This window comes from Onychomys torridus, chromosome 8 (genome assembly GCF_903995425.1).
Source record: "Onychomys torridus chromosome 8, mOncTor1.1, whole genome shotgun sequence".
NCBI lineage: Eukaryota > Metazoa > Chordata > Mammalia > Rodentia > Cricetidae > Onychomys > Onychomys torridus.
The window spans coordinates 44,377,688-44,403,666 of NC_050450.1; the positions used below are offsets into that span (position 1 = coordinate 44,377,688).

General features: G+C 42.9%; 1 long non-coding RNA gene across 1 annotated transcript; it reads left to right on the forward strand.

Annotated features, from left to right (window-relative positions):
- The first annotated feature begins 25 nt into the window (after window positions 1-25).
- LOC118588570 lies at window positions 26-21,554 on the forward strand. The gene is made up of 3 exons (XR_004945610.1): window positions 26-79; window positions 13,605-13,796; window positions 21,451-21,554. It is a non-coding gene; the product is annotated as an uncharacterized LOC118588570 (long non-coding RNA).
- The last annotated feature ends 4,425 nt before the right edge of the window (window positions 21,555-25,979 follow it).

Below are 25,979 nucleotides of genomic sequence, written 5' to 3' on the forward strand. Positions count from 1 at the left end.
GAGACAGAAATCATCTGGGCTCAGAGGCCTCTGAAGAGCTGTGAGAATGTACTGTCTCCTTTCCCCTGACTATCTTGAGGTGAGTCACCTAATTTCTTGTGACAGGATGCTATTCTGTGTCTGGCTAAGTTTGATAGTGGCCAGTATTATAATCCTGAGATAGAGATGTAAAATTCCTCTATGGATTTAAGTGTTTGGGGTTGAATCAGCTTAAGTTTGGGCCCCTTGGGTATGTATGAAATTACCTCTGTCTGTGTAGCCGTGTGTATGGGGACGTTGCAAGGCTTCTTTCTGAGGTCTGGTGGGCAAGAGGATGATGATGGACACTCCTCCCTGAATTTGGATACCACTGGAACAGTATATAATTCTCTAATCGCTCCTAAATGACCGATATAGTCACTTGGTCAGCACGGCACCATGTAATAGTTGATTTGCTCCTCAGACTTCTGTCCCCCTCATCGCTTCAGGAGAGATGCCCATAGCTCTTGGCACCAAATTCCTAAGCTAGCCTCCAGATTACAGCATATGCTCAGCCAGGAGTTGCTCCCTTGTCAACAATGAGCATTAGTGCAGCAGTTGGAGAGGAAGGAGAAGCCTTTGTCTATTAGGAAGCCCGCAGAGCCTGGTTGCTAAGCAACCCAGTGTGGAGGCAGCAACCAGTGTGTACCGGGAGGGAACCCAGGGAGGTGGGCCTGGAAAACAGGGAGAAGGCATTCTTCTTGCAAATCAGCAGAGGCACCAGAGAATAAAAGGCAGCTCCTCCACTGTCTGGCACCCAGGTAAAGAAGTGGCACAGAGGTGGAATCAAGCCGTGACTTTAGCATGGAAGTGCTAGGTGCCAGGGCTCACAGGTGACTCTCCTGTCATCTGGGAAACTTTGTGACCTTCAGGAGACTTCCTCCTGCAGCCCAGACTTTTCTGACAGTAGAAAATAAATCCAGGAATCAGTGCCAGTGGTCTCTCCTCACTTCTACTCCTGTAGAAACCAGCATGCTCACACACACACACACACACACACACACACACACACACACACACACACGCACACACACACACATACACGCACAATCAGACAGGCACTGAATCTGCTGTTTCTAACACCTGGTGTGCAGGAAAGGGTGGAAGGAAGGTTATATTACTAAAAACTCTGAGGGAAATGGCCTTTGGGCATAAGCACATTTTTCTAAATAAAAGGATTATTTACTACTTCCAACCACTTTAAATATTTATACAGTTCTGTGCCATGATGCAGATATGGAGGGGGTTATCTTCTGTTGGCCCAGTGTGGGCCAACATTTTGGTCCAACATCTTGCTCCAAAGCTCCTAAAACCCAAGAAGTTTGAAGAAGGCATCTTAAAACCCAGGAAGGAAAGAGCTTCCTGAGTCTCCATGCAGAGCACCCCAGGGCTCCAGATTTCATGAATTGTCACCCATGCTGCCATGGGCTATTAGTGATGCACACGACCTTTGAGATGTCCATCTTCTACAAGTACCCCCTGACCCACCCTTCTGTAAACCCCAATAAATTGGTTCACCAACATAGACTTTGGGGATATTGTTACTTTAGTCTGTCTCTAGTTCCCCATCTAAAGTAAATAGGTATTCGTTCACATGTTGCCAGGAAAAGCATCACACAAAAGCCAAGTTTCTCACATTTCTCCTGCCCCCAAATGTGTTCTTAACTAGCCTGCCAGCAGATCTGAAAGACAGAATAGATGCCTTTGGAAATTAAGGCATGCACCACCAATCTCCTCCTACACTGGGCTGGCTGACATCCTCAGTATCCACTGGTGGTCAGCTTAAGGTTGGCGATGAATTTGAACTGTGAAAACCTGAGGCGCCTTCATTGTGAACCAATATGCAGGGTTGAATAGGAGCTGAACTTGGCACATGCCGGCCCCAGGGACTGAGATGTTGCTGGGAGAAGGCAGACGGCTGGAAGCTTTGCACTTTGGAGATAGGGATGTGTTGAGGAAGCACTTTCGCACTTATTTTAGCTGTTAACCTTGGCCACATTGCCTGAATTGTTTGACCAAGGCTCACCTCTCAGTACACAAGAGGAGTAATTTTATTTACTTGTAGAAGATGCTGTGAGTTTGAAACAAAATAGCCTATAGGACCAGAGACACTTCAGACCCAACACATTTGATCTATTATTATCGCTACTATTTTATTTATGTGTATGTGTATGTTTCTGTGTGAGTGAATGCCGGGTGATTGCAGGTGCCTACAGAGTCAAGAAGGGGGCACTAGATCTCCTGGAGCTGGAGTTACAGGGAGTTATGAGCCACCTGACATGGATGTTGGGAACTGAACTTGGTTCACTTACAGGACCAAAATGTGCTCTTAGCCACTGAGTTATCTTACCAGCTCTGGAACCTGACATACTCTGCATGTGCTTGTATGTGCGCATACATGCAAAAGCTAGAGGTCAACACTGGGTCTTTTTACTCTATCTCTGTCCACTTTAGTTTTTGAGACAGGTTCTCACCAAATTTTAATTAGCCAGTGAGCTCCATGACAGCTGCATGCTATGATACTGACATCTTATGTGGGTTTTGGAGATCCAAACTCAGGCCCTAATGCTCATGTGGCAGACGTTTTATGATGGAGCCACTTTGCTGTCTTAGTTACCTTTCTCTTGCTGTGAAGAGATACCTTGATCAAAGTAGCTTATAAAAGAAAATCTTTAGTTGGTGGCTTGTTTACAGTTTTACACAGTGATTCCGTGACCATCATGGCGAGGAGCATGGGAGCAGACAGGTAGGCATGGTACTGGAGCAGTAGCTGAAAGCTTACATCCCAATCTGTAAGCAGGAGGCAGAGAGAGATCTAATTGGCAGTTACATGGGATTTGAAAACTTCAATTTCCATCTTCAATGACACACTTCCTCTGACGAGGCCACACCTTCTAATCCTTACCAAACAGTTCCACTAACTGGGGACCATGCTTTCAAACATAAGCTTATGGTGAGGAGCATTCTATTCCAAACTATCACACTGCCTCAGAGGGTGATATACTTAGAAACACGAATAAAGGTGAGTGAGCAAGTCCGTGTGGGTACAAGGTTAATGCCAGAGTGAAAGGACAGCAAAGCACACACAACAGAACAAAGAGAAACAGCTTGGGGGAAGAACACTGGCTTGGGAAAGTACTGTAGTGGCTGTGGGTATTCACAGCTTTGTGAGGATGGACACACAAGCATCCTGGTGTGGTCATAACCAATGACCATAGCTCATCGGTTGAACATAAATAGTCCTCTTAAAGTTCACCTTCTAGGTGGCACAGAGACCCACTCCAGTTGGCATGAGAACAAAGCTTCTTACTGGAAGTGTCCAGGCTGACAGCCTATCACTGCAGACACTGCCTGTCTCAGAACCCTTTGTGTTCTCGGGTGTGGGTCTCTTGTTCTGTGAGTGTCTTTTCTCTAGAAGGCCACATCTACAGGTTCTTTCTTAAGTCCTTGTTCCTCCAGGAGTGCCCAACCCTTTGGTATTACAACATACTATCATCTATAGATGTGTTGTTTCACATTAATGGCTCTCCTGGGATGCATGCAGGCTGTATGCTGCAGGTTGGACATTCTGACAGGTCTAAAGCACATGTGTTCTTTCATCTCTGAATTCCCATCACCTCACCAATGACATGGATCTTTGACTTAGGGGTCAGAATGTGCTCTGGCATCTGTCTTTCACACGCTTTCCTGACACATTGTGAGGCCTTGAACCATTCTATTTTCTCATTAGCAGATTTTACTGGGTGCTTAGTAGGCACCAAACACTGCCAGAACTCACATTGACTGATCAGGTGGCAAATTTGTGTTTTCTGAGGCTTATAATGGCCAGATATGGAAAATAGACACAAAACTACCTGGTTACTTCAAGTGGTAATCAGCACACTCAATTTTGTGCAGCTGGAACAGAACACCACAGACTAGATAGCTGATAAAGAAGGGGAATTTATTCTCCATTCAGTTATAGGTGGTGGGTAGCAGGCTCAAGGTCTAATGGCTGGCCATTGATGAGGGTTTTCTGAGGAGTCACCCCCATGAAAGAAGGTCAAAGGTTAAAGAGTAAAATAATGAGAAGGTAGGCCCATATGAATAAAGGAAGGGCTCTCTAACTCATTCTTTTGTTAGCAATGTGCAGCTCAGGTAGGGAAACCCTCACAATGACATTAGTCCACCTAGAAAGGCAGTGTCCTGTGACCTCCCAACCTCTCCTTAGGCTCCAGTTCCCACTGCTGCTGCATTAGAGATTAAGTTTCAAGCAGCTCAAGTACCTGAAGCCAGGGCATGACAGAGCATACTGTAATGCCAGCACTCAGGAAGCTGAGGCAGGGAGTGGTCTTGAGTTCCAGACCAACCTGGGTTGCATAGTAAGACCATGACTCCACAAGAAATAAAAACAACAAAACATTCAATAAAAAATAACCAACAAACATTTCCAACACACAAACCCTTGGGGAACAAGTTCAAGTGCAAACATTAGTAAGCATCACAAAAGACATTGAAATACAGAGGTCTCTCCTGCAGTATAATAACCTCCAAAGTGTGGTGCTAACATAATGGTTGATTAGTTTTTCTTATTCTATGGCTACCTGGACTCCACTGAGTGGTCCTCCACCAGGTGCTGCTCTTGAATCATCCCTGTAACCAAATTCAGCTGAAAGGTTGCATGGGAATAGCTTCTAAGACTTTTTTTAAAAAAAAATTATGGGGCTTTTCTTACCCCATTATCCAGTCAGTATTCCTGCACAAACTTTTACCAGCTTTCAATAGGTGATTGCATTTCAAACATGTGTGGTCACCATCCATCCATGACCCCATCCCCACCCTCAAACCCCTCATGGCTTGGTGAAGTCCGGAGTCCAGAGTTAGTCTGGGAGGGGACTGAGTGAAGACATGATTGTAAGTATCGGAGCTGCCAGTGTTTGGGAAGGTGGCTACTGCTGTGGGATAATGCTCTTGTACACTATAAAGATTTGTCACTCAAATTGATTTAATAAAGTGCTGATTGACCAGTAGCCAGGCAGGAAGTATAGGCAGGGCAACCAGACTAGGAGAATTCTGAGAAGAAGGAGGGCAGAGTCAAGGAATTGTCAGCCAGACACAGAGGAAGCAAGATGAGAATGCTGTCCTGAGAAAAGTTACCAAGCCATGTGGTTAAACAGAGATAAGAATTATGGGTCAATTTAAGTGTAAGAGCTAGTTAGTAATAAGCATGAGCGACTGGATGGGCATTTATAAGTGATATTAAGCCTCTGAGTCAATTATTTGGGAAGTGGCTGCTGAGTATTTGGGGACAGGCAGGCAGGAGAGAAACTTCAACCTACAGGCTACTGTATGTTGTGTAGATACTGTAGATATGGAAAGCCTTTTGGAAGTAGTGCTCTTTGAATTAAGTCTAGAAAGCCACAAGGAAATCAGAGCTGAGCAAGTAGGGCCAGCAAGATAGCTCAGCTGTTAAAGCCTGCCACCAAGCCTAAACGGCCTGAGTTTGGTCCCTAGGATTTACACAGTGGAAGGAGAGAACTAACTTCTGTGAGTGTTCCTCTGACCTCCACACACATGCTGTGGCTTGCACACACCCCTCCCCCTACAACACATAACTAAAATGTAATAATTTTTTAAAAGAAGGCTTTAGACAGATGAAAGGACAGATGGAGGTTTCTTGGATGAGAAAAAGCTTGTGTCTTTCAAATATCTGGACCAGCCCTCTCGGGTTGGACCGCTGACAGAAAGAGGTAGGAGACACAAAATGTTAAGAAGCCAAGGTGGCCACAGTGGGCTTTCGTAGGTGTAAGTGGGAGTTTGGGCTTTGTTCTACATTCACTGAGACACAGACAACATGTTCAAGACAAAGAATGATCTGGTATGATTTACAGAAACAAAAGTCAGACTTTCTTGTGAAAAAAAAAAGATGCTAAGACAATTAGTCTGGTCTTGCTGGTAAGTCAGAAACATAAAACAGGGCAGAGCTGGACTGAGAGGTTTAAATGACTACAACCAGATATAAAGTATAATCCTGGGATGGAGGAAAATAGCTGTGGAGACATTTGGGAATAAAGAGCAGAAATGAGCGGTACTAAGAGGGAGAGGCGACTTATCTTTGGGAACCAAGTTGACAAAACAGCAGGGACAAGAGGCTTCTACTTTGGTTTAAATCTAAAAAGTGTCTACAGTGTGACAAAGTCACAAATTAAAGCTTTGAACTTCCTGTGCCCTCTGGGTGTGAGTTTCTGAATGTTTGGATGGCTTAGAAGTAACAGGTAAGAGGAGCTGAGAGTGAGAACCAGTTTATCAGGAAGGCAGCTGCTTTAGGTGCAGAGAACAGTCACTTTGGAGGGTCACTGACTGGATTTAGTGATGAGTAGATCCCTTGGGGTTATTTTGGCAGTAGAAGGGTTAGGACCTACTGGTAAACCACCACCTGAGAAGCGAAAAAGTACAATTGGACTGGCTTTTAGGCTTGGGCTTGATAAATGGATAGCAGTAGAGGCATATTCTAGAATGGGAAAAACAAAACGTATGTGGCAAGGATACTTTTATCAAAGAGAGGTTCAGAGATGGGTAGATGCCCACAAATGAGTGACTTCCAAGGAGATGTTCCATTTGAAGTTCCTAATCCCCTAGGATGGGTACCTATGGGTTGTCAGAGTTCTATATAGATGAAGTCTTTCTCAAGCAGAGTTTTGAAAAATCTGGCTAAGTTGAGGCCAGGTGAGCAAAGATGTGTCTTAGAAAGACCTCTGGGCATGTGAAAAATACAATTAATATACTGCACAGGATGTCTGTGGAAGAAAAGTTGACTTTTTAAGACTCTTCATCTTTGCAAATCAGTACATGTATTCAAGGTGGCCCAAACAATTCACTATTAACTTCCAAACTAAAACTTACGTCACTGAAGAAGAGCATTGGTCACTGTGTCTAGAAACCAGTTATCTCAGAGAAACATTATCAGAGTCATCTATGATAGAAGATATTTCCTAGCCAGCTCTCAGTCAGGTAATATCTCTAGCCACCGCAAATTTCCATTATATCTTGTGATAAAACACAACTTATAGATGACCTGGCAGACTGCCCGACTCAAATTAAAGTGGTGTGGCTTTTTTGCTAACCACATGAGAAAAAGTTTGCTTAGAAATGAAGGAGAACTTCTGAGTAGAAGCCAAGAGTAGCATGGGTGATGCTTTGGGTGTGTCCCCACACTTTGGGACAATTTCATGGCCAAAGACAGTACAGCAGAAATAACCACACTCTCTAAAGACAGCTCTTTCCAGTGTATAATTTTTTTAAAGCCTGGCCCGTGACCAATCTACCCAGATGCTTCGGGCTGAATCAGTCCAGATGGTTCTGTGAACAGCCAAACTGAGCATTTCAGATGTGCTACATATTTGGATCCTGGAGGATCTCAGACCCTTCACTAAGTAGGAAATCTCAGATGCCAATTACAGAGACTTGGAGACTGCAGGAAATAGGGGGCAAGGGTCAAATGTCAAGTGAGGAGCAGGTGTGGCTATTGACAGTGACCCAATTCTTCAGTTGAGCTCAAATATTCAGCACTTCATTGGTGTTTCTTCATTGGTGTTAATCCAATCTTAATAAAACGAACTTTTGAAATTCTGTATTATCCACAAAACAGAGTCAGTCTTTCAAGATACATGTTTAGTAGTTTCAATGACAAATGTAGAGATGGGGAAGGTCTGCATCCCCAGAAGCTCATGTGTTTGAGCTCAAGGTTCCCAGTAGGTGGCACTGGTTGGGGATGTTGTGGAATCTTTAGCAGGTGGAGCTTTGCTAAAGGAGATGTCTCTTGGGGAAGGGGTGGGCTTTAAGGGTTTTTAGCTTCAACCTACTTTCTATTCTCCTTTTGTCTGCTTCTTGAATGCATTGTAATACAACACAATCTGTAGCTTACCTGGAAGATTGCCCAACTCAAATTAAAGCAATGTGGCCTTTTAGATAACCATAATGAGAAAAAATTCAGTTAGCAGACAGTTTCATGCTCCCCAGGCCATTTCTTCCCTTTTATGACAGACTATATCTGCTTTGAAGTCTAAGACTGGGATAGAGCTATGTATGATTGCATACATCTATAATCCTGGCACTCAGCAAGGGTTGTGAGTTCTACCCATCATGGACTGCATGGCAAGTCTCTGTCTCAAAAAATAAAAATAAAAACAACTAAAACACTTTTTACAGAGGTTCATCAGTGGTAGAGTGCTTGCTCCCTAGCAATGAAGGGAGGGAGGAGAAAAAAAGAAGTGAGGTAAATAAATGTCCAGGAGGCTGGAGAAGAAAGCAGGAATTATAGTAACCACTGGGTTAAAGATGTTTCCATCTAGTGGAGGAAGGACTATCAAGCATGCCAGAGAGCTGAGCCATGCAGATCATTTGATATCGCGATTTTTCAGAGAGAGCAGAGCCAGCTGCCCTGTGAATCCTTTCAGGAAACAACACTGTTCCCCTAAGTGGGAAGGGCCACACCAGAGACAGGACACAGACTAGAAAACTTTCCTGAGAGACTTACCCAAAGCTGAGAATGTAGGTGGCATTCACAGATATGCAGGCTTTGACATCGGGAATGGTGCTTCACTTTTCTGCCTCTGTCTTAGCATCAGAGATTAAAAACAAAGTATTTGCACATTGTCTGATACCCAGCACATCTTGTTCATGTTAGCTATTTATCTTTTGTCCTTTTCTGTTTGTTTGTTTGTTTGTTTGAGATAGATCATCTTGTAGTCCAAGCTAGACTTGGATTTACTGTGTAGCCAGCCAGTGGTTGCTTTGAACTCTTAATCACCCTCCTTCTATCTCTCAAGGGGAGTGCTGGGACATGTGTGCTGCCATATCTGACTTCCTAGATGTTTCCCAATCTATCAGTGTTGATGAAGGGAATACATAAACCAACAGTAAAGGGATAGTGTCAGTGAAAAAAAAATACTCACCAGGCACATGTGAATAACTGCAGCACTGCAGAGGCTGAGGCAGGGGGATGGAGAGTGTGATGCCACCCAGGACTATGTAATGAGTTCCAGGACAGGCCTGCCTAGAGTATGTAAGTAAGATACTGCCTTAAAAAAAGCCTCACACACAGAGCAAGAGGGGGAGCAGGGACGGGGGAATCTTTAATTTCCCAATCTAGTATTTCTCAGAATGCTGTGTCCAGGCAGCATGGAGAATCCAGTGGCACAGAGAGCCTTTTGGCACTGACAGCTGCTCAGTCCTGAACACATGGAGCTGTGAATACAATGACAAACTCTTGATGTTTTTTTAATCACTGAGCTCAATCTCATGACATTCTTCTTGAGTTCTCACAGGGGCTGATGATGAAAGCTCACTGGGGATCAGCCCTCAGTTTTTGGGGAGCTGAATGGCTTCTGGCTGAAGAACACAGCTCCAAGGCTGGTAGCTTAGAGACAGCACAGGTACAAATGACATTGGCCCTGGGTGACTGTTTACTGTCTGTGCTGGTTGAACCTGTGACTAGCACATTTCTTAGGAATGCATTTTCCTCTTCTATGTCATATAATAAAGAATCTATAGTCCTTAAAAATTGTGTGTGTGTGTGTGTGTGTGTGTGTGCGCACACGTGCGTGCACACTCACCAATGAGTAGCAAGATTTCTTAAATCTCTGAGTCATGTCTCTGGCCCCCAGACTCAGCTTTCCTACACACACTTGAACATATCAAATGATTCCTTTAGGGTACATTCCATTAGGGTGACCCTGTCACTGCAATTGCCCTTCCCTGTTAGGCCGGATTTCACAAACCACCCATTGTAAATGTGGTGGAGGACTCTTGCAGGAGATGTCTGAATATGTCACAGCATTTATTGGCACAACCATTTATAGGGTATATACCTCTTCATTTGCTGACCGGAGGGCTTACATCCAGGGAAGACTGGGGTACCTAGTGAGAAAGAAAGGAGCGACTTTTCAGACCCTCTTGTTGCGACTCTAGTTATGGATCAGTTTTGTTTCATTATATTCCACCAGGCAAGTTCAACTTTTGACATCAAAACACTGTGTCACCATCTACAGCATTCATACTGGAGAACCAATTATATATATCACACACACACACACACACTCACACTCACACACACACACACACACACACACACACACTCATATAGTGAATTACAAAAAATCATAGAAGCAGCACCATAAGGTTTACAGTTTATGGTTTTAGGTTGGTCCATATTCATGGCTCTCCTCACCCATCCCTGGTCTCATGCTGCCTGCTGCACGAGCATTGGGCACTTCTGACTCAAGGAGTGGAATACCACATGTGTGTGATGGAGGGGAAAATTAGAAAACACAGTGGCAATGATTCTGCAAGGCACTATGGGTAGCAGAAGGTGGGCTAGGAGTCCTGATGAGGGTGTTTTGAGGGAGGACAATACTCGCAGACCCCAGTTTTAAAATGAAAACCTCAGGCCTTGCATTCCAGGAAGGAAAATCGTGAGCTAGTCATTTGAAATTCTTTTCATCTTCCCAGTGGTGGTCTGCATATTTTCTCTTGCATCATGCCTTCTTGAAAGGTGGGGGGTCTGGTCACGGTGCCTAATTTAATCTTTCACTGAATAATATTCCCTCCAATCTAGTATCTTTGTTGACAGCTTTTAAATGCCCGGTTGACACCAGATATCAAAGAATGGGAGAGCTCACATTAGGTGCTACAGATTCATTTAGCAGTCAAAGATAACTGCTGGATAAATAGCAGCCAGAGTGGATTTATTTTCAGGATGAGTGGCTGGTTGCCAGGTGAATCACAACTCCTGAGTTTGTCCCCTTCATCAGCCTGCCAGAACACTCCACAGCCCTTTGTTGGGGCCATCCCGAGACTGGCTTTTAAATTCTGTTGGCAACCTGATGATCTCAGTGCACGTGGATTGCTCACATGGGTTTACGTCTCTCCCATCTTTGCTCCTCTGCTGTGTTTTTGTGTTTTTTTTTTTTTTTTTTTTTTTTTTTTTTTTTTTTTTTTTAAATCTAGCTGGCAAGCAGCTCTTGACTGTGACATTGCTGGATATGGTGCGTAGCTGGGGGAGGGAACACGTCAGTGGTTAGACGCGGCTTCAACCTTTTTCATACTTGTAACATCAGACATTGGCAGAACTGCCAGAACTCTGGACTTCTCCCCTAGCTCTCAGGGAGCCCACGTCTCAGCTTTGATGCTGCTGCTCTTAGGGAGGTCAGATGTGTGGTTAGCTGGGTGCCTGCTTTCCTCATACCCCCACTTTCTCATCCTTTCCTGTAGCGCATCAGTGTGGCCATTTTGTACAGAGAGTAGAACCACAGTGGCGACCTAGGTGAGGTCCAATTTTGGACCATCTTGTCATAAAGGGTTATTAGGGAGTGACTCACAGCAGAACAGATCATCTGGGACTGGAGCCAGTGCAGAGCATGAGGAGCAGCTCAGCCTTCTTTCTCAGCAGCAGAAGAAGCTTCTGTTGTTTTGTCTATGTGACTATGTATGTGTGGAAATCAGAGGTCAACTTCAGGGGTCATCTCTCAGGCACCATGTACCTTGCTTCTGAAATAGGGTCTCTCACTGGCCTGAAGCTCACCAAGCAGACTAGTCCGGTAGGTCATGAAGCCCCAGGACGCACCTGTGTCCATCTCCCTAGAACTGGACTTTTCATGCCTGGTTGCTTTATTTTGGTTCTGAGGATCAAACTCAGGTTCCTGGGCTTGCACTGCAAATACTTTTCCAACCCTGAAATGGATTTTATTTTAAGGACTGTATTTAAACAGCTGTGTACCAAACCAAATCTGGAGCTCCCATTTGTTAACTCCTTTCTTTCTTTCCTTCCTTCTTTCCTTCTTTCCTTGCTTCCTTCCTCCCTCCCTCCCTCCCCTCCCTCCCTCCCTTCCTTCCTTCCTCCCTCCCTCCCTTCCTTCCTCACTCACTTCGTCCCTCCCTCCCTTCCTCCTTTCCTCCCTCCCTTCCTTCCTTCCTTCCTTCCTCCCTCCCTCCCTTCCTTCCTCACTCACTTCGTCCCTCCCTCCCTTCCTCCTTTCCTCCCTCCCTTTCTTCCTTCTCCCACCCCCTGTCTGTCTTTTGTGCATTTGTGAGACAGACTCCCACAATATTGTTTAAGGTTGATCTGGAGCTCATGAACCCTCTGCCTCAGCCTCACAAATGCAGGGAGTACAGGTTACATGCTTCAAAGTGACCTCATCTCCAGGAGCATTTAAACACAGCACAACTCACAGACAGATAGTGACAGCCTCTTTTCTTACATACAGGGAATAACTCAATATAGAGATGCAAAAACAGCCAGGGAAGGGTTACTGTTCAACCTACTCCTGGTCTGTAACTCCTCAGCTTTCTCTACTACATGCCTATCTCTGATCTCAGCTATTTATTTCTACTTCTCTAATTAAATTTCTGTCTTGGTAGGCCAGTGCTCCAAGCTTCCTCCACCAGCCAGAGATATTTGTGATTCCCAGTCTGATCAGAGCCTGTCTGAGGGTCCCAACAATAGTCTTTTACCCTTCAATATCTTTTACACTATGTGACACTTTAGAATGCTTGTCATAGTGTTTGCCTAACTGGAAGCTACCCTGAGTCTATAGTCAGGCTCATTAGGAATCTCTGGTATCATAATGCTGGACTTCCTGAGTCCATGGTCTTAGAGTTTGTGTTGTCTCTTTGGAATTTGGAGATAGTGTCTCCCTATGTTGCTCAGGCTGGCCAAGAATTCACTATTTTAGCCTAGGGTAGCCTAGGGTAGCCTTGAGCTCACAACATTCCTGCCTCAGTGTCAATTACAGATGTATTCCACTATACTTGGTTGTGTGCATGTGAGTGTTTATGTGTATGTCTGTATGTATATTTATGCAGGTGTATATATGTATATGTGTGAGTTCAATATATGCATGTGTATGCATATATATGTATGTGCACATGAATGTGTATGTGTGTTTGTATGCATGCATTTGTGTTGAGAGAAATTGGGGTTTTCTGAGTAAGTGCAGAGAATGAAGTTTGGGGGCCAGTAGCTTTTGGATCAGGTTACAGGGCCACCACTCTCACTACATGAGTTCTCAAGCAAGGGCCTCCAGAATGGCTCATGCCTCCATTACATCCCTTGGAAAGTGGGCAGTTATAACAGCTCACTTACTATTCTAAGGCAAAATGCACTGAATTGAAATGCTCTATGGACCCCAAAGAGAATGAGACTTTGGATACTAAGACCAGGGAGAAGGTAACATTGGGAGGTGCCATGCCCAGGCGTGTTGGACTGTTTGCATGTCAGCGCTGTCATTTCTTTCAAAGCAAGGTCTGAGGTCATTAGGAACTGACCCACCTCCATGTCCAAACAGATCCTTGTGTGGCACAGTGTTCATTCTGTGACCCTGGCAGTAGACAAACAGCATGACCTCATGTGAATGTAGACTTGTGTCCAGTAGAGGAAAGAGACAGGGCACACTGCCCATGCTATGTTCATCAATGAAATCTCCAGTCTCAGAGGCTGGAAAACCCTATCACAAGTTTTCTCTTTGAAGGCAAATCAAAGTCTTTTTTTTCTGAACGTTCTATCTTGCTTGGGTTTGTTCTGTAAAAATAATGTTCCCTCTGGCTTGCAGGGAACATGCAGCCTGTGAGCACAGATCTCCAGGAACCTGAAGGAAAACACAGGATGTGGCTGGACTGTGGAGTCCCAAGATACTTAAGAGGAAGTACACTCCAGTGCCTTGATGGACCACAGTGAAGTCAATTTTGAACAGAATAATAAGGACAGAAATAAGATGCTGTACTGAGAGAAAGAAATCACCCAGGTAATGACCTGTTAGTGTGTGTAGTAAAGGTATATATATTTAATCACTCAGTTAACAAACAAATAAGAGAAGGCCTGGATCCGGGGATAGGTGATGATTTGCTGGGCCACATAAGACAAGATCATCATTCCCGATGTATACAAAGCCAATAAAACCACAGTTTCCGCACTAAAATGTGGGAGGCAGACAGGCAGTTATGCCTAAAGTAGATTTCAGAGTCTGCTTCTACTTTAATGACATTCCTCCAATTCTGTATCCCCATCCTGCAACATCCTCCTTAGGTGGACATGCACAGGGTGAGGGTGGTGCAGGTTTATAGGTAGATGTAAGTTCACAATTCTCACTAAAGAATTTGCACACCAGTAATTCCTATAGTTGGAGGCTGAGGAAGGAGGATTGAGAGTTTAAAACCATCCTGGGAAACATAATGAAATTTTGTTTCAAATGCATTCATACATACAGGCATGTATGCATGCATATATATTGTATTAGTTAGGGTTTTCTAGAGTGATAGAACTTACAGAATGGATCTCCCTCTGTCTCTCTGTCTCTGTCTCTCTCCATATATATAATTTGTTAGAATGACTTAGAGGCTTAGGTCCAGCTAATCCAACAATGGCTGCCAATGAGTAGAAGGTCCAAGAATCCAGCAGTTATCTAGTCCATGAGGCTGGATGTCTTGTCTGGTCTTCAGTACAGGCTGAAATCCTAAAGAAGTAGGTTCTAATCCCAGTAAAGGAAGGACTTGCAAGGTGAAAGCAAGCAGGCAAAGAGCAAAACCTTCCTTCTTTCATGTCATTATATAGGCTTCCAGCAGAAGGCATGACCCAGATGAGAGGAGGGTTTTCTTACCTCAAAAGATCTGGATTAACAGTGTGTCTACCTACTTTAAAGATCCAGATTAGAAGTGGATCATTCCACTTCAAATTAAGCAAAAATCCCTCACAGTTGTGCCCCATTTTTGAGTTTTAATTAATTCAATAGGTAGTAAGTTGACAAACAAGAATAGCCATCACATTAACATGCATATCCTTCCCACAGGGGCTTCCTGTTATACTAATACTATTATTGTTACATATACTACTATTACTGATATTATTCAAACCAATAAGACCTTCTTTTATGAGTATGTGTGTCTCTCTGTGCATATTCTCTTGTGTGTGTATGCTCATCTGTGTAAATGTTTCTGTGTTGGTCTGTACCTACATATTTGTGCATGCTTGTGTAGGGGTATTTGTGCATGTTTATGTAAGGATGAGTACACTAGTGTATGTGTGCACATGTGTTCATGCAGGTATACATATCTATGCATGTGCACATGCATGTAGATAGGGGTCAGAGGACAACTTCATGTGTCATTACTTAGGTGTCTTCTACCTTTTTGTTTTAGCCAAAATCTCTCACCTGCCTAGAATGTTACTGAGTAGGCTAGACTAGCTAGTCGGCAAGCTTACAGGCATCCTCCAGTCCTCACCTCCTATCTTGCAATCTTTAAAATTACAGAGACATGTTATCATCACCATCTCCTTGCATGGCTTCTAGAAATCAGAGCTTAGGTTCTGACACTTTCAAGGTAAGAACTGTCTTGACCTTGCCATCTCCCCAGCCCTACCAAGACTTTCTATGCACCCTTCTGATAGGCTCCTTCTCAAGGCATCAGGCACTATTGTGTTAGTCTGTTGGTTTCCTGGTTCTTGAGGTTTCTCCAAGTTACTGTGAACAGAGTTCTTAGCTCTAGCCAAAGGCATGGCTATTGTCTCATAGACCAGGTGGGGGCATAGAGTCTCTCAGTCTCCTGCTCCTTCTTTGATTAGGAGGCTCTAGCCACTCAAATATGAGATTAACATTACCGTCACTCTCCTAGCTGAGGGACATCTACCAAGATATTAAACTTCTCTAGCTTTGGTTTTATGACCTATGGAATAAATCTCAAAGGTTAGAACAGTTCACAGTGTTGAAACAGTTGGCGCTGGCTAGCCTATCTTGAATGCTGAACTTGTAGTGAATTTACTCCAAACATAGTTAGGAAAATACAGGAGCTGGCTGTGGCCCTGGAAGGCATGTTATTTCATTTGAGAAGAAAACACTTTATTACATTTATTCTGAAAAATAACTTAGAACCATGCACAATGTCCTTGGCATTCTACACAGACAGAATATTGAAGTTGTTGACCTTCAAATGAGGCTACCATACATAAGCCAGGGGCTGTTGGGTTGTGGTTCTTAGCTTTTTTAGATAGAAGACTATAAGGCTGGAAGATTTTAAAGAGCTGTATCTTATGGGCTTACCTCAAAATGTCAGAATCACAAGAGATTGCATCAAGGTCCTGAAGATGCACCCGGAACAGCAGTCAGCGTAATGAAATCTAATCCTCACCTAGTGCTCATGTCCCCCACACTGTCCCTCTATCTGCTGATGTACTGGGACAGACAGGCCTTGCTACCTTTCTAGGCTGTTTATTTTCCCATGGATTTAGGTGGCATGAACTGTTCTATTTAAATTCAACACAAAGAAGAAGACATCTCTGCTCCTTAAGCATCCCACAAATCCAGCTCTTGCTGGTGGAAGGAGCTTAACAAATCTTGCTCTGGGGAGATGGTCCCTCATTAGATTCAAGGCAGGTAGCACAGACTTTATAATCTTCTCTCTGGTCAGATACCCTGAGGCTGTTCAGCTACACAGCATGGACTTTTAAGATCATTTTCATCTGGAAAAAAAATGACTCTATGGTACTTTGTCCTTCCTGAAGAATGGCATTGGGATAGACTGCCCAGGGTTGAGTCCTGAGTTTGGGTTCCCCACAGTCTCAGCTGCATGACATTGTTTTGGCCTTCATGCCACATGACCGCCCAGTACCCACTCTTACCCAGGGCACACACTTGTTTAAATATTCTACTTCAGAGTTATGATTTTTCCAAATTTATCTGGTGATTCTTTTTAGATGTGTGTGTGTGTGTGTGTGTGTGTGTGTGTGTGTGTGTGTGAGAGAGAGAGAGAGAGAGAGAGAGAGAGAGAGAATTGCTCAAGCTTACATACTCCCAGTAAAAATGTCTTTTTCATCTTGATAGAGTGTATTTTTATAACATGATAAAAGTTTAGTGTCTGTTCTGTTAGGAAAAGTACTTAACCTCCCCAAACCTTTCCCATAAAATAGGCCTCATGTTAAAGTCAGATAACTACCAACATGGTTGTGAAGAAGATGTAAGTTACACAGTAGTGATATCAAGCAGTGAATCCCAGAGAAGTGAAATACAAACTGCTTTAAGTCAACCCCTTTCCCTTCTCCAAAAGCCATGCAGATCAGAATGGCTTGGTGTCTCATCATCTGGCCTCATTGCCCCACCCAGTTTTCCAGTGAAAACTGGTCACTCAGCTATGCATCATAACTGTAGCCAGACACTAATCCAAGCCTTCATCATTCTCCACAAGTTCCTATCCCTTGACATTCATTGTTTTGACTTCATGGGTTCCCCTCTAATTTCCCGTGTCTCCCAACACATACTTGTCCCAACTTCATGTCTTTTTATATATAAATAAGTCCAGTTAATGCTGCCCACATGTACATAGGTGTGGGGCATCCACTAGAGTTTGGGAATCCTATATATCTTCTAGCAAACCAAAAAAAAAAAAAAAAAGAAAAAAGAAAAACTCTTTTTGCCATTCCAATAGCTTCTCAGTAAGGCTGGGGCATGGAGACCATCTTTCCTGTCTTTTCCAATATTTTGATTGGCTTGACCTTGCATAGGTCTTATGCAGGAAACCCCATCTGCTGTGAACTAATGGGTATAATAACCATCTCTTGTCCAGCAGTGTCTACCCTGGGCTTATGGTGTGCTTGTCCACAGACTTTTGATCAGGATTACAGTACTGGCCATGAAATTAACTTCTATGGAACAGGCCTCAAACTAATCAGAAAGAAATTAGTTGTCCCATAGTAAGGAAACTGAGGACACATCATAGCTTAAAGAGAAGGGCTGTGGAGGCCACCAGTGTCTATCCTCAGCCTTCACAAGTGACACAGTTGCTTTTCTTTTCTTTTCAAAACTTTAGAGAGGGTTTGAAAAGTTGTCAGAAGGAAAATGTGTTTTAATTCCCTAGACAATTCTAGTTCCTCATATACACTATTTTAAATGAAGATGCTGTCTTCTTGTAATGAGTATCCTTGATGCCAACTGAGACCAGGGAGCCTCTGTTTTAGTTTTTCTGCAAAGTCAGCTTCCCAACTGCTCATGTGTGCTTAAGATGCTGCATGTATTTTGTTGCATATTACTTGCTTGATGGTTTCATGATTCCTTGTGATCAGTGAAATTCTGTGTGTATTGTGATTACACTATGCTTGCATGTTTACATGCCTCACTTAATTGTAAATACAATTTAAAAAAAAATATTTTGTGCCCAGGCCTTTAATCACAGCACTTGGGAGGCAGAAACAGGTGGATCTCTGTGAGTTCAGGGCCAGTCTGGTCTAGGTAAGGGGTTCCAAGATACCCAGGGCTACATGGTAAAACCCTGTCTCAAAAAATAACAGTTCTTTTTATATGGCAAACATAATTTATGTTTTAATTGTACTGGTCATAACATACAGTAGACATTTTGCATTTATTCTTCCCACTCACTAGAATTTTGTGTCCTTTGACCATCTCAATCCAATTCCTTATTTTAATAGAGCATCAGCCTTATCCATTAAAAGTGACATTTATTTTTTTCCTTATCTGACTGAGCACACAGACTCATTTCTAATTTTCAACCAGTTGCTAAGTGGAAGTTTTCATTTCTTTTTATACATGAAAGGAACAATAATAGGATAATTACAAAGGGCACTGGTGTCATTACGTCAATATAATCTTATACCACCAAGATGATAGGGATATTCTTGTGCTGCTTTAGTGACCACAGCTGTGGGCAGTAAAGGCTTGATGCTCTGAACTTTCTCTCTTGCCCATTGGTAATGGAACAGAAGAGACGGACAGCTTCTATATAATGGAACACTGAGCAGATGAATCTGGGTTGGCACAGTTCTTTGGTCTCATTCTTTCTCTTAGCTGACATCTCAGGTTCCCGCCTATTTCCTAGGGTTGGGTCTCTGTCTTCCTCTCTTTCTCTCCTCCCTCCATCCTCCTATCATTTGAACTGACTCACAGGGTTCATCTATACTTACTGTACACAGTGTAGTGCTTCAATGTGTATATTCAACATAAAATGATGAGTTTGGGGTTACTGGCCTTTCCCTCTGCTGGAGGAATTATTACTTTGTGTTAGGAAGTGTTCCACCTCTCTAACTGTTTACAAATCACACAATGCACACCTGTCACTCACACTTCCATCACACTGCAGGACCAGCGAACTCATTCTTGCTGACTACTGTAGTGTAGTGCTCCCTATGGATCCTCTCTCTATCCTCCTCCCCACCACTTCTTCAGCCTCCAGCTACCCCTTTTCCATGTCTACACTGGAACAAACACATTTTTAGCTTTTATACATTATTGAGATATACAGTATTTGTTTAGCCTTCTTACTTAATTGAACACATTGTCTACTAATTCAGCTATGTTGCCACAAATGCCAATTTTGGTAGTTGAACAGAATTCCCTTGTATACATGCACTACATCTTCTTCATCTTTTCACCCATCATTGGATATGTCGCTTGGCAACTGTGAACAGTACTGCACTACATGTAGGAATGCAGGTGTCTCTTTGATGTACTGATTCATCCCCTTTGGGATGTCCTGGAGGTAGGACCATTGGGATTTCATGGTTCTTCATTTCTGTTGCTAGTTTATTGAGACACCTCCATATCACTCATTTTTCTTCCATGGCACTGGTCATTTTTCATTTACTTTAATAGACTTTTATTAATTTTTGAGAATTTCATGCATGCATGTGATTTATTCTGATCGTATTAAAACCTCACTCCTTTCCCTGGTTCCCCCCAATCTCCCCTCCCAACTTAGTGTCTTCTTTTGTCTAATAAGTCTCAGATTCCATTTCTGCTTCACACACACTCATGGGTGTGAGACTGTCCACTGGATCATCGTTCAACTACCAGAGGCCATATCCTTAAAGAAAAGTCTCCCTGTCCCCTGGAAGCCAATAACTGACAGCGGCTCCTCAGCTAGGAGAGCAGCCCCTCCCCCCTCCATGCTGCAGTATTACCTGAATTATCATTTGCAGGCAGTCACAGCTGCAGTGAGTCCAGGAGTTCAGCAGTCTAATGACCGGAAGACAATATTTCACTGCACAGCTTCCTGACCTCTGACTCTCACAGTCTGTCTGATCTCCTATCTATGATGGCCTCTCAGCCTTGAGGGGAGGAAGTGTGACATGGATGTCTCTTTTGTGGTTGAGCACTCTGTAAACACTTATTCTCTGCCCTTCGACCAGCTGTGAGTTTCTGCATTAACCTCCATCCACTGCGCAAAGAAACTTCTCGGATGAGGTCTGAGTACTGTGCCAATCTACAGGTAGAGAGATAAAGACTGAGAGGGCATTTTGACGCTATGTCAATTTAGCAAAGTAAAAATATTAGGTTCACCAATGGGCCCTGGTGCTCCCAATTATGGGTTCTTGATCAAATATACAGCTATGTGCTTTCTCCAGTGGAGTAGGGCTTAAACCCAGTGTTGATAACACAAATACTTTAAATTCCCAACATCAGTGAATCAGAGCTCCCCAGGCTAGAATTTCTTTAATCTTTTGCTCTGAACTTCTCTGTTCACAGCATATTGAAAACACAGTGAGCTGCGCAGGAGATCTGCCCTGAGGCCATTAGTGTGATGGACACTGGGAAAGAGGATAAACAGGTGTGTGTGTGTGTGTGTGTGTGTGTGTGTGTGTGTGTGTGTGAAAGCAAGTAGCATGCTAACATTTTGAGACTTGAGGTTATTTAAACTGGGTGCTGGTTACAGACAAGAGAAGGACGTCAGTGCAGAGAAGGAACCCACATAACAAAATAGAGAGTAGGCAAGGACATGAGTAGAGAGATGAGTGGGAAGCAGAGAAGGGTGGGGCTTGGCTTACGTTACTATTAGGTGAGGTTGCAGCAGCAACCACAGAGGAAATTGGGAGAGAACCCAGCAGAGTTGTGGGGTCCTCGAAGTCCAGTGAGTAACTCCTGCCACGAGGACCTCATAGACTGCATCAAGCTGCTGGTCAGGTCACACGAGAGCGCACAAAACAGGATGTTTCCCAGTCTGAACAGTGGCCTTCCAAAGGAACACTCTTTTACCAAGGCTGGGCTCAAGTGGGTTAGGAGAAGACCAGGGTTGTGTTAGAGAAGCCAAGGGTTGTATTAATGAACATCTGTTCACTACAGATAGGGCACCAATAGTGGACCAATAAAGGATTCCACCCAAGTCTAGCTTGCCAAATCAATGAATTCACTGGAGTTCCTTCCAGGAAAATGGGGACATGGTCACTGACAGGAGCAGGAATTGACTCGGGCTGCTGTGCTGCTGAAAATCCCCTCCAGTGTGAGTGACAGCTCATGAAAGCTGCAGCCCAGAGTTCCCTGGCTAACTTGTAGGCAGCTCCACTGAAGAATCGTCTCATGGCCAATGAGAGGCTAACCACAGGCAGAGGCTAGCCATGTATCTTGTGAGATTTATAAGCTTCCTGAGCCTCATTCACTCAAGGAGGGAATATGCCAATTACAGGAAGAAATGCTACAACCTCTGAGAAGAGAGAACATCCTAGAAAGTCCTGTCAGGAGCTGCACCATTAAAAGGAGCCGAGAGATGCAGTAGTAGTCGAAGAGGAAAATAAGGTGAGTTCAGTCTATTTGCCGGATAATAGGATGGCTACACCAGCTTGCTTCTTAAGACCATTTGATTGGAAAGTCTTTTCCCAGCCTTTTATTCTTAGGAGGTGTCTATCTTTGAATTTGAGGTATGTTTCTTGTATGCAGCAGAAGGATGGGTGCTGTTTTTGTACCCATTCTGTTAGTCTGTGTCTTTTTATAGGTGAATTAAGTCCATTGATATTAAGGGATATTAATGACCAGTGATTGTTCATTCCTGTTGTTATTTTTATTTTTTTTTGGTGGTAGTGTGTGTACTTCTTTTCTGTGGGGTTTATTGCTGTGGTGTTATCTATTGCCTATGTTTTCATGGGTGTATCTGCCTTCTTAGATTGGAATTTCCTTCTAGTGCTTTCTGTAGGGCTGGGTTTGTGGATAAGTATTGTTTAAATCTGGTTTTGTCTTGGAAGGTCTTGTTCACTCCATCTATGATGATTGAAAGTTTTGCTGGGTATATTAATCTAGGCTGGCATCCATGGTCTCTTAGTGTCTGCATTCTATCTGTCCAGGTCCTTCTGGCTTTCAAAGTCTCCATTGAGAAATTGGGTGTTATTCTGATGGGTTTGTCTTTATAAGTCACTTGGCCTTTTTCCTTTGCTGCCCTTAATATTCTTTCTTTATTCTGTATGTTTAGTTGTTTAATTATTATGTTGCCAGGGGACTTTTTTGGGGGGTCTAGTCTGTTTGGTGTTCTACAGGCTTCTTGTATCTTCATAGGCATTTCCTTCTTTAAGTTGGGAAAGTTTTCTTCTATGATCTTGTTAAATATATTTTCTGTGCCTTTGAGTTGGTATTCTTCTCCTTCCTCTATCCTTATTATACATAGGTTTGGTCTTTTCATGGTGTCCCAAATTTCTTGTACATTTTGGGTCATGACTTTTTTGGTTTTAGTGTTTTCTTTGACTGATGAATCTATTTCTTCTACGATATCTTCAACACCAGAGATCCTCTCTTCCATCTCTTGCATTCTGTTGGTTATACTTGCCTCTGAAGTTCCTGTTTGTTTACTCAGATTTTCTATTTCCAGCATTCCTTCTGCTAGTGTCTTCTTCATTTTTTTTCTATTTCCCTCTTCAGGTCTTAGACTATCTCCCTTGCTTTTTCATGATTTTCTTTCAAGAACTTATTGTTTTCTTCTGCTTTAATTGTCCTTTCCTCTAGTTTTTTATAGCGTTCTTCCCATTTTTTGTTTGTCTGTTCCTCTACTTTATTTTTGATTTCTTCTATATAAGGCTCTAACCTCTTCATGATGTTACTTATAAGGTTGTTTTCTTCTTTTTCTTCTTCCATTCCGTGATGTTCAGGTCTACCTGTTGTAGAAGGGCTAGGTTCCGGTGATGCTGTATTGCTCTTTATTTTGTTGTATGTACTTCTGCCTTGACGTCTGCCCATCTCCTCTTGGGTTCATTCTTGGTCTTATCAGTGTACTTGGTCCAGAGAGAGCTGACAGATTTAGGGATCCTCTCTCTGGTCCAGATGGAAGCTCTGGGCCAGATGGGAGTGCTGGTCCAGATGAGAATGCTGGCCAGATAGGAGCTGGAGGGCTGGACTCTGAGTTTCAGGAAGTCCCTGGGGTCTCCTTATTTTGTCTACATGGGAGCTCCTCTTGTCCAGATGGGAGTTTTTCTGGTCTCTTGTCCAGATGGGAGTTCCTCTGGTCTCTGGTCCAGATGGGAGTTCCAGGGCAGGATGGAAGCTGGGGGCTGGTCTCTGATTCTCAGGAAGTGGCTGGGGTCTCCAGCAGATGGGTGTGGGGGCAGGGTGTGGAGACTGCAGTATCTGCCTGCAGTCTTGGAAAAGGGGAGCCTTCCTGCAGGGCCCACCAATTGGCTGGAAACTGGGGCCAAGTTGGGCAGTTCCTCCCAGGATGGCCTGTGTCCAGCAGTGGGATCCAGGGGCAGTTGCTTCTCTGACTATAACCCCAGGCACTCTGGTCCAGATGCGGCTTGCAGATTTTTGAGATGCAATTAACAAGATAAATCTTAGCTATTGTGCAATGGTAAATACACAGTATGCCACTAACACCATGATCAAGCTTCAGATCACTTCTATCAGGTAGAAGCTTCCTTGACTTGTGAACAGTAAACCCCCCTTTTGTCCCCACCCCAATCATAGCCAGTATGGGTTGTATCTGCAAGATTCTCCACCTCTCTAACTCTTATGTTGTGAAAACTCTGTAGTATATATTCTCTTTGGACTAGATTCTCTTATATGTTCAGCTGAACCTGTGTCTCAGGCTGAACATAGGACATGATATGTGGGTGTATCATGTCCCATGGTGTTAATTTTGTTGACCTATCAACATATATACACGTGGGCTCTTTTCCCTTGGGAGTTATTGCCACAGTGCTTACAATGGACACTCCATACAAGTCTGTGGGAAGCATGCAATCAACACAGTGGTTTTCAACCTTCCTAATGCTGTTCCTCATGTTGTGGTGACCCCTCAACCACAAAATTATTTCATTGCTACTTCATAACTGTAGTATAGCTACTATTGTGAATTATAGTATAAATATCTGATATGTAGGATATCTGATATGTGACCCCTGTGAAAGGATTGTTTGACCCCCAAAGTGTTCATGACCCACAGATTGAGAACCACTGATTTAACAGGTTAGACACTCCTGTTTCCCAGTTTGGTTTGCAATAACCACAGTGCCATTTTATATCCCCAGCAGGGGATGGATGAGGATTTTGGTCATATCCCATCCTTGCCAATCTTTGGTACCAGGCATCAGTTTCTGATTATACACATACGGGTTTGCATAGCTGTAATGTTTAGTTGTAACTTATCCTTTGCTAGTAGCTAATGTGCTTTTATACTCATTATCCATCAATATGGTTTGTTTAATAAATTACTCTAAACTTTTGTCAGTTTACAAAATCTTTGTTATTTAATTGTAAGAGATTTTTTATATATTATGGATACATCTTATTTGTTAGATAATACCTTGAAAACAATGGTTAATCTGCTCAGTGGCTTTCCTTTTCATATATACCATTGTATGTGTTTTGAAGGGTGTGATATTTTAATTTTTAAAAAGCCAATTTATCTTTTTCTTTCATGGCTATACCTTTATAGTGCTCATAATTGAGAAATCTCTGCCTAATCTAAGATCCTAAAATACTTCTAGTTTCTGTTTTATTTTGTTTTGAGACAAGAATACAGGCTGACCACAAACTTTTAATGTAGCCATGGCTATCCTGAAGCACATCCTGAAGCACAGATATACATCACAGTACCTGGTGTGATAGTTTGAATGAGAAATGGTCCTGTAAGTGCTGGTATTTGAATGCTTGGTCTTCAAGTTTGTGGTGTTGTTAGATAGGTCATGGAACCTTTGGGAGGTGGAGGACGTGTGTCACTGGGGGCAGGCTTTGAGTGTTTATAGCCCTTCCCCATTTCCTGTTCCTGTCTGATTCATGCTTGTTTTGTAGAAATGAGTACATAGCTTCCCATTCCTACTGCCCTGCCTTCCTGCAATGATGGCCGCATCTCTGTGATGAAATCTTCCTTTTTCTGTCCATTGCTTTTGGTTATGTTCTTTTTTTTTTTATCACAACAATGGAGAAGCAAATCGACCTGGCTTTTTCAGACAGAGTTTCATGCTAGAGTTCTGCATGTGCAGTTCTTGTGTGGAGGCCTGTGATAAATTTTGATTTGGATTCATGATATGAATTAAAGGCCAGTATTGATTGTGTGTGGGTATTCAAATGTACCACTAGACCAGATTAGCTATTTTTAATTGCTTAGACCATAAACATAACATTTCTTAAAACTTCATTCCTGTCCTTTTGATGTTTGTTTGTCCTATGTCAATATATCACCACCTTAGTGACAGTATATTTAAGTTTTGAAATCAGAGAGTGTTAACTATTCAATTTAAATGTATTCTTTTTTTCACACTGGTTTGACTCTGCTGTTTCCTCTGCCTTTTTCTATATGTGGGTTAACCTCTGAAGTTTTATTGTTAAAAAGGCTTTTTGGTATTTTGATGGAAATTGTATTACAGGAAGAGTTTGGGCAGAATTACCATATTAATAGCATCTAGTCTTCTAACTCGTGGATATGGTTTGTCTCAGTTTATTTAATTTTTCTTGGTTGTGTTTTATAGTTTTCAGTTGCAAATCTTATACCTTTGTTGTGTTTGTTTTATTTGAGGAACTCAGTTGGTAAGAGAATTGTTTCATTAATTTAATTTCCAAGTTTTTCACATTCACAACAGAACAGTACAATTTTCTAAATATTATATTAGTGTATATTAGTTAATTGATATAGGGGGACCCAACCCACAGTGGGTGGTGCTACCCCTGGCCAGGTAGGTCTGGATTGTATAAGAAAGCAAGCCATGGAGAAGGAACCAGTGTTTCTCTACAGCCTCT